The sequence below is a fragment of the Hyperolius riggenbachi genome, chromosome 8, assembly GCF_040937935.1.
Source record: "Hyperolius riggenbachi isolate aHypRig1 chromosome 8, aHypRig1.pri, whole genome shotgun sequence".
Taxonomy (NCBI): Eukaryota; Metazoa; Chordata; class Amphibia; order Anura; family Hyperoliidae; genus Hyperolius; species Hyperolius riggenbachi.
Window position 1 is genome coordinate 250,162,484 of NC_090653.1, and position 16,078 is coordinate 250,178,561.

The following is a 16,078-nucleotide window of genomic DNA, read 5'->3' on the forward strand; positions in this document are numbered from 1 at the left end:
TCCCTATGGAATCTCAAGGGCGGCTTGTTGTTTAAATTTAGGAACAAAGCTAGATTTATCATTAGTGAAAACCAAGTTTGTTGGTTATGGAAGGCAAGACTTGGCACGCTTTCATTCTCTTAGTTGATTAATTGTGTGTCATTAGTTGATGAGGTGGTTACAAACTGTGCTGGTGAAGGTGAACTGTTTACTCCTTTCCATGAAGAGCTTAGTCTGTGTTGCAGCAGACAAGTTTCTAGGGATGGACTTTTGAGGGCCATCTTCGGTGCACTTTCAGCATCTTTTAGGTAACACGGCTTCGGTTTCCAGTTTAAAATGCGACTGTGGTTGGACTCGAACCCACAACCTTTGAATGCCTACATTTCACTAGAAGTCCAATGCGCTATCCATTGCGCCACAGAGCCGAGCTTGCACTGACTGTTTTTGCCAGGCACCTTCAAATGAAAAATATCTGCTTTTACCCATTTGTTCGTGGCATTTCAGGATGTATGCAGGCTACCTTTTTGTTATATAAGAAGAAAGAGTACAGCATCTGGCTATCTCCCAAATGTTACTCTGGATTATTTCAGCAGTCCCATCTCACTCTCATCAAACACCTGTTTCATTACATAACAAGCTATCATCACAACCCGTCTTCTAGATTTCTAAGAAAAATCAAAAACTTTCTGAGTCTACTACCTGTAACCTGCTAAACTTTCAATACTCAGCAGCAGAGATGGTTGTACTTACCAACATCTGACCTCTCAAATCCACTTCTTTTGTTTCATTTAATGAAATTGGTGCCACTCATTAAAAAAAAACCCATCATGAATGCTTCAGGAACTGAGACGCTCCACATTTCAAAATGTGAATTTGTTTGCACGTCCAAGGTGATATCCTTTGTGCTGCACAACAATGCTCATGCAGCTTGCTTTGCATACTACATCTGGAGAAGATATACATTTTAGGAATGAAGCCCTTGATGGGATATTCTTAAATGATGTCCCTATGGAATCTCAAGGGCGGCTTGTTGTTTAAATTTAGGAACAAAGCTAGATTTATCATTAGTGAAAACCAAGTTTGTTGGTTATGGAAGGCAAGACTTGGCACGCTTTCATTCTCTTAGTTGATTAATTGTGTGTCATTAGTTGATGAGGTGGTTACAAACTGTGCTGGTGAAGGTGAACTGTTTACTCCTTTCCATGAAGAGCTTAGTCTGTGTTGCAGCAGACAAGTTTCTAGGGATGGACTTTTGAGGGCCATCTTCGGTGCACTTTCAGCATCTTTTAGGTAACACGGCTTCGGTTTCCAGTTTAAAATGCGACTGTGGTTGGACTCGAACCCACAACCTTTGAATGCCTACATTTCACTAGAAGTCCAATGCGCTATCCATTGCGCCACAGAGCCGAGCTTGCACTGACTGTTTTTGCCAGGCACCTTCAAATGAAAAATATCTGCTTTTACCCATTTGTTCGTGGCATTTCAGGATGTATGCAGGCTACCTTTTTGTTATATAAGAAGAAAGAGTACAGCATCTGGCTATCTCCCAAATGTTACTCTGGATTATTTCAGCAGTCCCATCTCACTCTCATCAAACACCTGTTTCATTACATAACAAGCTATCATCACAACCCGTCTTCTAGATTTCTAAGAAAAATCAAAAACTTTCTGAGTCTACTACCTGTAACCTGCTAAACTTTCAATACTCAGCAGCAGAGATGGTTGTACTTACCAACATCTGACCTCTCAAATCCACTTCTTTTGTTTCATTTAATGAAATTGGTGCCACTCATTAAAAAAAACCCATCATGAATGCTTCAGGAACTGAGACGCTCCACATTTCAAAATGTGAATTTGTTTGCACGTCCAAGGTGATATCCTTTGTGCTGCACAACAATGCTCATGCAGCTTGCTTTGCATACTACATCTGGAGAAGATATACATTTTAGGAATGAAGCCCTTGATGGGATATTCTTAAATGATGTCCCTATGGAATCTCAAGGGCGGCTTGTTGTTTAAATTTAGGAACAAAGCTAGATTTATCATTAGTGAAAACCAAGTTTGTTGGTTATGGAAGGCAAGACTTGGCACGCTTTCATTCTCTTAGTTGATTAATTGTGTGTCATTAGTTGATGAGGTGGTTACAAACTGTGCTGGTGAAGGTGAACTGTTTACTCCTTTCCATGAAAAGCTTAGTCTGTGTTGCAGCAGACAAGTTTCCAGGGATGGACTTTTGAGGGCCATCTTCGGTGCACTTTCAGCATCTTTTAGGTAACACGGCTTCAGTTTCCAGTTTAAAATGCGACTCTGGTGGGACTCAAATCCACATCCTTACAATGCCTATATTTTACTAGAAGTCCAATGCGCTATCCATTGCGCCACAGAGCCGAGCTTGCACTGACAGTTTTTGCCAGGCACCTTCAAATGAAAAATATCTGCTTTTACCCATTTGTTCGTGGCATTTCAGGATGTATGCAGGCTACCTTTTTGTTATATAAGAAGAAAGAGTACAGCATCTGGCTATCTCCCAAATGTTACTCTGGATTATTTCAGCAGTCCCATCTCACTCTCATCAAACACCTGTTTCATTACATAACAAGCTATCATCACAACCCGTCTTCTAGATTTCTAAGAAAAATCTAAAACTTTCTAAGTCTACTACCTGTAACCTGCTAAACTTTCAATACTCAGCAGCAGAGATGGTTGTACTTACCAACATCTGACCTCTCAAATCCACTTCTTTTGTTTCATTTAATGAAATTGGTGCTACTCATTAAAAAAAACCCATCATGAATGCTTACAGGAACTGAGACGCTCCACATTTCAAAATGTGAATTTGTTTGCACGTCCAAGGTGATATCCTTTGTGCTGCACAACAATGCTCATGCAGCTTGCTTTGCATACTACATCTGGAGAAGATATACATTTTAGGAATGAAGCCCTTGATGGGATATTCTTAAATGATGTCCCTATGGAATCTCAAGGGCGGCTTGTTGTTTAAATTTAGGAACAAAGCTAGATTTAACATTAGCGAAAACCAAGTTTGTTGGTTATGGAAGGCAAGACTTGGCACGCTTTCATTCTCTTAGTTGATTAATTGTGTGTCATTAGTTGATGAGGTGGTTATAAACTGTGCTGGTGAAGGTGAACTGTTTACTCCTTTCCATGAAGAGCTTAGTCTGTGTTGCAGCAGACAAGTTTCCAGGGATGGACTCTTGAGGGCCATCTTAGGTGCACTTTCAGCATCTTTTAGGTAACACGGCTTCGGTTTCCAGTTTAAAATGCGACTCTTGTGGGACTCGAACCCACAACCTTTGAATGCCTACATTTCACTAGAAGTCCAATGCGCTATCCATTGCGCCACAGAGCCGAGCTTGCACTGCCTGTTTTTGCCAGGCACCTTCAAATGAAAAATATCTTCTTTTACCCATTTGTTCGTTGCATTTCAGGATGTATGCAGGCTACCTTTTTGTTATATAAGAAGAAAGAGTACAGCATCTGGCTATCTCCCAAATGTTACTCTGGATTATTTCAGCAGTCCCATCTCACTCTCATCAAACACCTGTTTCATTACATAACAAGCTATCATCACAACCCGTCTTCTAGATTTCTAAGAAAAATCAAAAACTTTCTGAGTCTACTACCTGTAACCTGCTAAACTTTCAACACTCAGCAGCAGAGATGGTTGTACTTACCAACATCTGACCTCTCAAATCCACTTCTTTTGTTTCATTTAATGAAATTGGTGCCACTCATTAAAAAAACCCATCATGAATGCTTCAGGAACTGAGACGCTCCACATTTCAAAATGTGAATTTGTTTGCACGTCCAAGGTGATATCCTTTGTGCTGCACAACAATGCTCATGCAGCTTGCTTTGCATACTACATCTGGAGAAGATATACATTTTAGGAATGAAGCCCTTGATGGGATATTCTTCAATGATGTCCCTATGGAATCTCAAGGGCGGCTTGTTGTTTAAATTTAGGAACAAAGCTAGATTTATCATTAGTGAAAACCAAGTTTGTTGGTTATGAAAGGCAAGACTTGGCACGCTTTCATTCTCTTAGTTGATTAATTGTGTGTCATTAGTTGATGAGGTGGTTACAAACTGTGCTGGTGAAGGTGAACTGTTTACTCCTTTCCATGAAGAGCTTAGTCTGTGTTGCAGCAGACAAGTTTCCAGGGATGGACTTTTGAGGGCCATCTTTGGTGCACTTTCAGCATCTTTTAGGTAACACGGCTTCGGTTTCCAGTTTAAAATGTGACTCTGGTGGGACTCGAACCCACAACCTTTGAATGCCTACATTTCACTAGAAGTCCAATGCGCTATCCATTGCGCCACAGAGCCGAGCTTGCACTGACTGTTTTTGCCAGGCACCTTCAAATGAAAAATATCTGCTTTTACCCATTTGTTCGTGGCATTTCAGGATGTATGCAGGCTACCTTTTTGTTATATAAGAAGAAAGAATACAGCATCTGGCTATCTCCCAAATGTTACTCTGGATTATTTCAGCAGTCCCATCTCACTCTCATCAAACACCTGTTTCATTACATAACAAGCTATCACCACAACCCGTCTTCTAGATTTCTAAGAAAAATCAAAAACTTTCTGAGTCTACTACCTGTAACCTGCTAAACTTTCAACACTCAGCAGCAGAGATGGTTGTACTTACCAACATCTGACCTCTCAAATCCACTTCTTTTGTTTCATTTAATGAAATTGGTGCCACTCATTAAAAAAAACCCATCATGAATGCTTCAGGAACTGAGACGCTCCACATTTCAAAATGTGAATTTGTTTGCACGTCCAAGGTGATATCCTTTGTGCTGCACAACAATGCTCATGCAGCTTGCTTTGCATACTACATCTGGAGAAGATATACATTTTAGGAATGAAGCCCTTGATGGGATATTCTTAAATGATGTCCCTATGGAATCTCAAGGGCGGCTGCTTGTTTAAATTTAGGAACAAAGCTAGATTTATCATTAGTGAAAACCAAGTTTGTTGGTTATGGAAGGCAAGACTTGGCACGCTTTCATTCTCTTAGTTGATTAATTGTGTGTCATTAGTTGATGAGGTGGTTACAAACTGTGCTGGTGAAGGTGAACTGTGTACTCCTTTCCATGAAGAGCTTAGTCTGTGTTGCAGCAGACAAGTTTCCAGGGATGGACTTTTGAGGGCCATCTTCGGTGCACTTTCAGCATCTTTTAGGTAACACGGCTTCAGTTTCCAGTTTAAAATGCGACTCTGGTGGGACTCAACTCCACAACATTTGAATGCCTATATTTTACTAGAAGTCCAATGCGCTATCCATTGCGCCACAGAGCCGAGCTTGCACTGATAGTTTTTGCCAGGCACCTTCAAATGAAAAATATCTGCTTTTACCCATTTGTTCGTGGCATTTCAGGATGTATGCAGGCTACCTTTTTGTTATATAAGAAGAAAGAGTACAGCATCTGGCTATCTCCCAAATGTTACTCTGGATTATTTCAGCAGTCCCATCTCACTCTCATCAAACACCTGTTTCATTACATAACAAGCTATCATCACAACCCGTTGTCATGATTCTGTTGCATTGGTATACAATGCAAGGGAATCGCAAGGAAGATTGCTCTGTCAGTATGCAAGAAACACTGAGACTGGAATTAAAGGAATAACCATAAAGATTTATTGTAATCAGCATAAATGTTGCACATTTAGTTCATGCACAGAGTTATGCAACTAAACAGTTACACAGCTTACAAACAAACAATCAGCATTAAGATCATGCAGAGAGTCAAACAAACAGGACGCATAAACAAGATTAAGTTTATGCAGAGAATCTGACCATCAGAATGCATACACCATTAGCATTAAGTTTATGCAGAGAATTACTCTATCAGGATGCATAAACAATCAGTATTAAGTTTATGCAGAGAATCGTGCAGACATCAGGCAAGTAATATAAGCAATGGGGCAACTGGAAACTAACACATAATCAGAATATATCAGGTATTGCAGATGCTATGGACCCCCTGCATATAGGATAATATGCAAAGGTATCCAAGCATAACAATATAGTGTGCACACTGAACCCCAAACCTGACTAATATATACACATGAGAATCATATACATTATATACAGAGACAAAGCATCAGAATTATAATCGGCAGGCAACGGAACGTCAAACATGCAGGGTCAAACCAGAGATACAAACAAGATACAAATCGCTTAGGCAAAGGGTTAGTCAAAAACAGAAAACAGGTCAAACACAATAATTACAAATACAAAGCTGAGCAAGACAGGAAGGCTAGGACTCAGGATCAGGAACTGACTTTGATGAGCTAGCACAGAGTGGTCTGTAAAGGCAGCTTAAATAGTGTCCAAAAAGTCAGATGACAGAGTCCAGGTGATCACAGAGCTGCCCTCATTAAATCTGCAATAACAGTTCTTGTGAGTGAGACCTCTGCTGGTGGCAGAAGATACTTCCAGCAGTTTCAAACTGAGGACACAGATGACATCTGCTGGCGAAATGGAGGAAGTTCATCAATAGTTCAGGAAATTCGCCAGCAGATGCATTTTGTGACATTACCCCCTCCTCAAGGAGCGGTCTCCGAACGCTCCATATGAACTCACGTCCACCAGGATCCCAGGACATACTGGGCAGAAAGGCAAGGCCAAGGAGGGCATGGGCGAAAAAGTGTACAAACATAAACACGGTAACAGGCAAAATGATGGGCTGAGTAGATTCAGGGTCATCAGGTAACAAATGTTGAAGATCAAACTGGAGACCTTTAGGCAATGCAACAGCCCAAGATCCATGTGCAGAAGCAACAGGCAAGACATCCATAGGACTCCAGGTGTTATGATCATGTCTGCAGCGTTTACTGCTGGCTGCAGTGGTATTGTAACCCAAGCAGTTCTGATGTCATTACATGCATTTTCTTGCATAGTTTGGTTTGCACTTAAACTAGTTGCTGATTCCATCTGCAGTCACTCTGAAATTAATGACAGTTTAACATGCTCTTGTGTAAACAAACATTGTCTGCTGCAGTGGAGGGGCAGTCCCTTTCCTGCAGGCTGCATATCATTGTCTGCCTTTTCCTGCTATCAGCCTGTGATTAATTACCATTCACTTGTGTGGGAATCTGCAGGTCTGCTCCCATTGGATGACCTCAGTATAAAGAACTGCTTCCTGCAATGTCTCATGGGCTATCATAGTCTCAGACTCTATCTGTTACTCTGCTCGTGCCCCACCTCGTTCCTGGTCCGTGTGGACTGCGCTGACTCCTGCGAAGGGGTCAGCGAGTCCTCCTAGTTCTGCTCTTGTTCTAGAAGTTGTTACTTGCTTGTCTTGTGTCATATATTGGTTCATCGCCAATATATACGCATACTTGCGCATTTTGTTATTTTCCTTGTATCCGTGTTACGTTGATATATCAGTGTTGCTGATATATACGTACACGAACTGTTTATTCCCTGTGTTCAGTTAGTCAGCTTTCCAGCACGTTTTGGTAGTTTGCGCGTATCGTGAACACCCGTGCTGAGCTAGTTATCCTGTTCCTGGTCCTGTTTGTGGATTGCGTTCATCTCTGCGAAGAGATAACGAATCCTTCTGAATCCTGTTCCTGGTCCTGTTTGTGGATTGCGTTGATCTCTGCGAAGAGATAGCGAATCCTTCTGAGTCCTGTTCCCTGTATTACTTCAGTCTTAGTCAGAGTTCCTGCTTATGTCATATATCGGTTCATTGCCAATATATACATACGTTAGTCAGACGTTACGAATAGTTTCATTGATAGCTGTAATTGTAATACGCTAGGAAAACATACTTATTGTATATTTATCTGTGTTACGTTCATCTATCTCGATCCTGCTATTTCCTGTCTCTCCTGTCCTGTCTTTGTGAGGCACGCCATCGCCGCAACGCATTGGCTGCCTCATTCCAGTCTGTCTGGTTTTGGACGCTTGCTGTCGCTAAGTAATCGCTGGCTGGCAGGCGTTCATTCTGTCTACCTGTCCTGGTCTCCTCAGTCCTGGTTTATGCGCTCAGCGCTACTTTGCGCTGAGACGTTATTACGAAAGTGTTTGTGGCTGTTCGGATCTGCACCGGCTCTGTGCACCACAATCTCCTATTGGAGTCATTCCTCTCCTCCACTAAACTGGGGATATCCTGATCCCTTGTGCTGGTGTGTGTACCTCCTTAACGTCAGCTTATGTGTTGTATGCTGACTGTGGAGATTACACCTCCAAGCGTGACATTATGATAGCCCCATTACCAATCCCTATTGTGGGGGGAATTTTCAGAAATTATGACACTGTTTGTCAGGGGTCCTGCTCCTTTAAAAAATTTGAAAAGCTTGGTCCTGAAGTTACAGACAAATTTATATCAGAATTGGTTAAAGTTCTGGCCAATCCCGACTTTCGGGCTTCTGCAATTTCTATCTGGTCTGATTGGATCGTTTGTGCTCTTTTTAAGGGCAAACTTTTTGATTGGGCAATCGATGTCTTAGATCACACTCAGTTTAGACAAAGTCCTTTGCAATTTATAGCTTTTGTAATTCACAATTGGTTGCGCATAGATCCATTGCCTTTTCCTCTTAATGAACTCCTGGCAGCAGGCCAATCAGCTGCTCCTTCAATTGCTTGCAAGAATGAGCAGCAAGCAGAAAGTGTTACTGATAATTTTCCTGCAGCTTTGAATAAATCACCAAAAACCGCAAGGTCAAAGGCAAAACGCAAACGTTCTAAGAAACGTGTCCAATCTGCAGAATCGTTACGTTTAGCGACTGCGCATCAGACCTGCAATGAGATTCTGCCATTAACAGATAATGAAATGCAATTGTCTTTTAGGGGAGTTAAATGGACTTATGAAACTACTAATGAACTTTCATCACTGGCTAGGGAAAATAAAGATTTTTGTTTAAAAGAATTATCTGAGTATGATTATGAGGATATATTACAGAGTATTGAACAAATCAATCTATTCGTGCAGCAAGAAAAATTTGCATACACTACAGTCCAACACTTGCTACAGGTATTGGAAATCCTTAGGAATAAGAAATCTGCCAATCGCCTGTTAAATAATCCAATGTATGTTTCTGCCAAAACCACATTTGCAAACTGTGATCTGCCTGTTAAATATGCATGGGATCCTCCATTTGAGAAAGGAGAGATTGAAGCCCTGGTCTATGAATGGAAGAAAGATGCAAGTTCATTTTGTCAGTTTTACAGTGCAAAAAGTGAATTAGTATTGAATGCATGCATTAAGTCTGCCTATAACCTAATAAAAACTGGTGTGTGTGGGTATGACTTTGTGGCTCCATTGATCGATGTGTGGAGAATGATTCTGGACGATTTTTATGCGATTCAATCAGTTGATACCAGGGAAGACACACTGTCAAGTGGAGATTGTTCCACTTCCTCAGTTCCTGAGGACTCGCCTGCTTCAGCACCTTTGGCTGATTCAGCGAGTGATTCAGAGCTCCTTTTGTGTGAAATTGAAGTTCCTGTAATTCCACCCTGTACCATGGATAACTCAGTGTTACTTCCCAGTAAGACAGAAATTACTGATACTTCCTTAATCTTGCCCTGCACAAATTTCTCAGCAGAGGACCCAGAGGTCCTGCTGACTTCTGAGTCCAGCCTAGCCAGTACTCATGAGTCTTTGTTCAGTGAAACAGACACCAGAAAAATCTTGCCTGTCTCTGCAAACACTTCTGCAGAAATTACCTGTGTTAATAAAGTTCAACTCCTGTCTGATCCAGCAGATGCCAATAAATGCACTACATCAGTTTCTGAGTCCCAGCAATCCTGTCCAGAAATCTCAGAACCCCAGCATCTGAATTTTCCAATTTCACAATTGAATGGTGATTTAGATGCGCAAACATTGTGTTTTGATCTTCCTGTTTCTACACCTCACTCTAGTTTCAGGAATAACCCAGAGCGTCTGCTATGTGAATCCGAAATCGCAGAATTATTACCGTGTTCAGAAAATGTTCCAGTGAACTTGCCCTGTACCATGAATTGTGCAGTAGATCTCTCCAATGAAACTCAGGTCACAGAATCATTATGCTGTCCAGCAGGTGCTTCCATGGTTTTGCCCTGCAATATGGACTGTTCAGTGATCCTGTCCAGTGAAGCTGTGGTCACAGAGTCTTATGCTTCACCCAGTACTTTGGATACTTCAAACCCTCTAGCAAAAGACTCTGAGGCACTGCTTACCTCAGTGGGTGTTGCAGCAATATTCACTTGTTTAGCAGCTGTCTTAGAATTAAAGTCCACTCTAAATAAACTTGATGAATCTTTGTCTAAGGAAGCAGAAGCCATTGAAATATTGTCCTCGTCAGCAAGTGTGTTAGATACCTTGCCCTGTACACAGTCTGATTTAACCAATGTTGTTGAGTCCCTCTCCAGTGTTGTAACAGCCGAGGAACTCCAGCCCTGTCCTCTGAATGTTTTAAAGGTCTTGCCCTGTAACATGGATAATTCTGACTCGCTGGAAAAAATCATAGAAATCTCAGAATTTCAGTCCGGGTTAATGAGTGTTTCTGAAACCCAGCCCTGTATCCTGGAAAATTCTGGTTCTCTGTCCGGTGTGGCAGAAGTTCCAGTGTCCCCTTTCTGTCCAGTGAGTTACTCAGTTTTGCCTAGTTCAGTGGGGATTGCTGCACTACTGACTTGTTTTGCAGCCCTTCATGAGCTCCAATCCAGTGTATTTGATGAGTCTCTGTCTAGTCCAGAAGAAGTTATGGGAACCCTGTCTAGTTCGGTGCATACATCAGAAGATTTGTCCTGTCTTGTAAATGCCCCTGAACATGATTTGTTAATAACCTTGCTGGAATCAGAGACATCTAAGTCTGATCCTGCATTTTTTAGTGAGAATCCAGTAACTGTGAAGTCTAGTCATGATGATTTTTTTTTGCCCAGTCCTGGTTTCGGTCCTGCCTTGACTGACTTTGAGGTTCGCAGTTCCTTGACATGCCCAAAAGTCTCTCTTGTGCCGGTGTGCCCAGATGTGCTTCGTATGCCAGAGTGCCCAAGTGTGTCTGTGTTGGCGTGCTCACACGCTTCCCTAGTGGAGACATGTTCTGATGTTGCCGGTTGGCCTGCATGCCCGGAGATGGTTCTGGTCCCTAAAAACCCTGATCTTGATGTTTGTCCTTGTGACCCTGACTCTAGAGTTGCCCTGGGTTCCATAGGGGTTCTTGATGGTTCTCCATGTGAGCCTAAGGGGCGTTCTGACCTGTGGGGATCTCTTTGGAGCTTCCAGGTGTTCTGGGAGATCTCTGAGGAAACTTGTCCTGGTACCTTGGACTGGTTCAACTGTGGGTTTTGTGTTGGTAGGGACAGTTCCGGTGGGCATTGCAAAGGCTTTGGCGTTTTTGGACAGTCCCGGGAAGGCGGTGGGTATCGCTCAGAGAGTTTCTGGGTTTTTTTTTCTGGAAGTCGTGGTTCTGATGGGTGTCACACTGAGGCTTGTAGTGCTGACGGGCATGGTTCTGTAGGTTCTGGTTCTGATGGGTCCAGTCTTGTGGGGCCTGATTCTGGAATTTGGTCTTACCGGGCTGTCCCGGTCATCATGAATTATCAGTCAGATTGTTTCAGTTTTGAAAAGCGTCTGGTATCCGCTTTTAAGGGGGGGGGGTTATGTTATGATCATGTCTGCAGCGTTTACTGCTGGCTGCAGTGGTATTGTAACCCAAGCAGTTCTGATGTCATTACATGCATTTTCTTGCATAGTTTGGTTTGCACTTAAACTAGTTGCTGATTCCATCTGCAGTCACTCTGAAATTAATGACAGTTTAACATGCTCTTGTGTAAACAAACATTGTCTGCTGCAGTGGAGGGGCAGTCCCTTTCCTGCAGGCTGCATATCATTGTCTGCCTTTTCCTGCTATCAGCCTGTGATTAATTACCATTCACTTGTGTGGGAATCTGCAGGTCTGCTCCCATTGGATGACCTCAGTATAAAGAACTGCTTCCTGCAATGTCTCATGGGCTATCATAGTCTCAGACTCTATCTGTTACTCTGCTCGTGCCCCACCTCGTTCCTGGTCCGTGTGGACTGCGCTGACTCCTGCGAAGGGGTCAGCGAGTCCTCCTAGTTCTGCTCTTGTTCTAGAAGTTGTTACTTGCTTGTCTTGTGTCATATATTGGTTCATCGCCAATATATACGCATACTTGCGCATTTTGTTATTTTCCTTGTATCCGTGTTACGTTGATATATCAGTGTTGCTGATATATACGTACACGAACTGTTTATTCCCTGTGTTCAGTTAGTCAGCTTTCCAGCACGTTTTGGTAGTTTGCGCGTATCGTGAACACCCGTGCTGAGCTAGTTATCCTGTTCCTGGTCCTGTTTGTGGATTGCGTTCATCTCTGCGAAGAGATAACGAATCCTTCTGAATCCTGTTCCTGGTCCTGTTTGTGGATTGCGTTGATCTCTGCGAAGAGATAGCGAATCCTTCTGAGTCCTGTTCCCTGTATTACTTCAGTCTTAGTCAGAGTTCCTGCTTATGTCATATATCGGTTCATTGCCAATATATACATACGTTAGTCAGACGTTACGAATAGTTTCATTGATAGCTGTAATTGTAATACGCTAGGAAAACATACTTATTGTATATTTATCTGTGTTACGTTCATCTATCTCGATCCTGCTATTTCCTGTCTCTCCTGTCCTGTCTTTGTGAGGCACGCCATCGCCGCAACGCATTGGCTGCCTCATTCCAGTCTGTCTGGTTTTGGACGCTTGCTGTCGCTAAGTAATCGCTGGCTGGCAGGCGTTCATTCTGTCTACCTGTCCTGGTCTCCTCAGTCCTGGTTTATGCGCTCAGCGCTACTTTGCGCTGAGACGTTATTACGAAAGTGTTTGTGGCTGTTCGGATCTGCACCGGCTCTGTGCACCACAATCTCCTATTGGAGTCATTCCTCTCCTCCACTAAACTGGGGATATCCTGATCCCTTGTGCTGGTGTGTGTACCTCCTTCACGTCAGCTTATGTGTTGTATGCTGACTGTGGAGATTACACCTCCAAGCGTGACACCAGGATGTGCAAACTTCAGGTAGCATAGTAGACTGAACATCGGCATTAACACCAGACTCGGGAGCAGCAGCAGGAACAACAGGCTTGGGGGCCACAACAGGATCAACAGCAGACTTGGAAGTGGTAGCAGGAACAACAGAGTTGAAGGCCATAACAGGAACAACAGCACACTTGGAGGCCACCGGAGGAACAGCAGCAGTCTTGGGAACCACTGAAAGGACATCAGCAGACTTGGAAGTCACTGCGGAAACATCAGATTGGGGAGCAGCCACAGGAACCCACGACTTGACAGGAACAGTAGGATCAAACGGCTTGGCAGGATCAGGCTGAGCAGGAGACCTGGCACCATCAGGCGGGATACTATCAGGGGTAGCAAACAGGATGCCCACGGAAGAAGCAGCAGGCAGGATGCCCTCAGGAGCGGCAACAGGCAGGATGCCCTCAGGAGCGGCAACAGGCAGAATGCCCTCAGGAGAGGCACCAGACAGGAACTCATCCGGAACAGCAAACTTGGAAACAGCAGCTGGAACAGTGGAGTCGGAGGCAATAGCTGAATCAGCAGTCTTTGAGGCAACAACAGAATCATCGGACTGGAGAGCAGCCATAGGGTTCCGGATTCAGGAGCAGCAACAATATCACCAACCTTGGAAACAGCAGCAGAGTCCCCAGACTTGGAAGCGACAGCAGAGTCCCCAGACTTGGAAGCAACAACTGGAACAGCAGACTGGATACCCACAGAAGCGGCAGCAGACTGGATACCCTCAGAAGCGGCAGCAGACTGGATACCCTCAGAAGCGGCAGCAGACTGGATATCCTCAGAAGCGGCAGCAGACTGGATATCCTCAGAAGCGGCAGCAGACTGGATACCCTCAGAAGCGGCAGCCGCAGCAGACTGGGTACACTCAGAAGCAGCAACAGAGTCAGACTTGGAAGCAGCAGCAGAGGTCTGTGACATCTGAGCAGTAAACTGGAAAACTTCAGGTAGTGCTGCAGGCGGATTAGCGACAGACTGAATAGTCTCGGACAGGGTAGCAACAAAAGTCTGTGAAGGCTGGGCAGCAGCTTGCATAACCTCAAGCAAAACAGAAGACGGGATAACTTTAGGCAAGTTAACCGGTTGGGACGCTTCAGACAGGACAGCAGACTCAGTAGTCTCAGACAGGACAGCAGACTGTGTAACCTCATAGATCTGGACCTTTGGTTGAGCGCTTGGCTGGGCCGTTGGCTGAGCGCTTGGCTGGACCGTTGGCTGAGCGCTTGGCTGGACCGTTGGCTGAGCGCTTGGCTGGACCGTTGGCTGAGCGCTTGGCTGGACCGTTGGCTGAGCGCTTGGCTGGACCGTTGGCTGAGATCCCAATACAGTCTGTGCAGACTGGCACTGAAACTGTGTGAACTGAGCCTGTGCGGACTGAGAGCAAAGTTCTGCAGGCAAGGAGCAAAGTTCTGCAGGACTGGATACTGCAGGATGAACATGCTGGGGCTCTTCAGGCCTGCCAGGCTGACCCACTGTCAGCAAATCTAGTCCATGAAAGAGTCCACAGAGAAAGGCGAGGGACTGCTCAGGACTGACTGGAGATTGCTGAGGACACAAATCAACTGGAGTCTGTATGGAGCTGCATGGAGTCTGCACCGACTTGGATGGAGGCTGCACACGACTGGAATCGGCTGGAGGCTGCTCACGACTGGAATCGGCTGGAGGCTGCTCACGACTGGAATCGGCTGGAGGCTGCACACGACTGGAATCGGCTGGAGGCTGCACACGACTGGAATCGGCTGGAGGCTGCACACGACTGGAATCGGCTGGAGGCTGCACACGACTGGAATCGGCTGGAGGCTGCACACGACTGGAATCGGCTGGAGGCTGCACACGACTGGAATCGGAGTTGGTAGGAAATAATTTTTTCTTCTTTTTCTTTTTGGATGATGACTTATTTTCTAATGATCTTTGCCAGGACCAAGGTGTAGTTCTGACTGCAGTTTGCAAGGAAGTAGGTCTCCTTTGACGGTTGGAACCTGACAAGACAGAGTCTTTATAACTGGTTGCTAAGGGCAACGGACACGTTGGGTCTCCCTTAGTAACAGGTGTGACTTTAACTGCTGCAGATTGTGAGTTCTGGCCAGAGGTGAGTACAGAGTTAACAGAGGAAGGAGAAACATGAAAATGAGAAGACAGAACCCTTTGCCAAGCGATTATTAAGGCAGAAGCAGCTTCAGGCTTACAAAGTCCATTCGCACACATGGATTTAACACTTAGCAAACACTTGGTTACCAATTCCTCACTTTGTTTGCAATAAAATTCCATAAAACTTGTCCTGTCATCATTTAAATACCAGTAATAAGCATCAATCTCTTCAGCAGTCATATCAAAACAGGCTTGACTTTTGCAGATACCTTGATCAATGGAGTCATTCAAACCACTCAGGTATGCATCAGCATGCGGTTTAACAGGCTTAGAGGAAAAATTAAGAACACAATCCCTGTCACTTTTAACACAAGAAAATTTACTGGATCTGACTGAACTGTGATTGATTACTGAGTACGGCATAAACTGACTGCCAGAATCATCAGAAGGAGGGAAATTTTCACGCAATAGATCTTTCCAGATATCAATTAAGGGAGCCACAAAGTGATTCATACAAACCCCCATATCAACTAAAGCGGATGCAGAATCTATGCATTCATTCAAAAAGTTTTCACTGGTATCAAAGTAATAATCAATAAATGATTCCTCATCACATTCCATCTCAAAAACTAAGTCCTCTATTTCCCATTTTTCAAAAGGAGGATCCCATGAACTCTTGTCATAGGCAGATTCATTATCCAGAGCATAAGTTTTAGGGTGAACGGTCTGCATGGAGGTGGCTGGAACATTATTTGGTTTGCTCTGGTTTAATACTGCTGTGGGAATTTTGCAGGGAAGAGGAACTGGCAAGGATTTGTTTACAGAGGCTTGATAAATTTGGTAGGTGGTGGGAGACTTCATAAATTCAAGAGTGTGTAGAATTTTTAACAAAGGCTGAACATCAGATTCAAGGAATTCTCCCTGCTGGACATATGAATTGATCTGCCTA

General features: G+C 43.9%; 2 non-coding genes across 2 annotated transcripts; both read right to left on the reverse strand.

Moving 5' to 3' along the window:
* Positions 1-3,263: 3,263 nt before the first annotated feature.
* TRNAR-UCU (transfer RNA arginine (anticodon UCU)) lies at positions 3,264-3,349 on the reverse strand. The gene is given in 2 exon segments: positions 3,264-3,299; positions 3,313-3,349. It is a non-coding gene; the product is annotated as a tRNA-Arg (tRNA).
* An 894-nt stretch (positions 3,350-4,243) lies between these two features.
* Positions 4,244-4,329, reverse strand: TRNAR-UCU (transfer RNA arginine (anticodon UCU)). The gene is given in 2 exon segments: positions 4,244-4,279; positions 4,293-4,329. It is a non-coding gene; the product is annotated as a tRNA-Arg (tRNA).
* Positions 4,330-16,078: the final 11,749 nt, after the last annotated feature.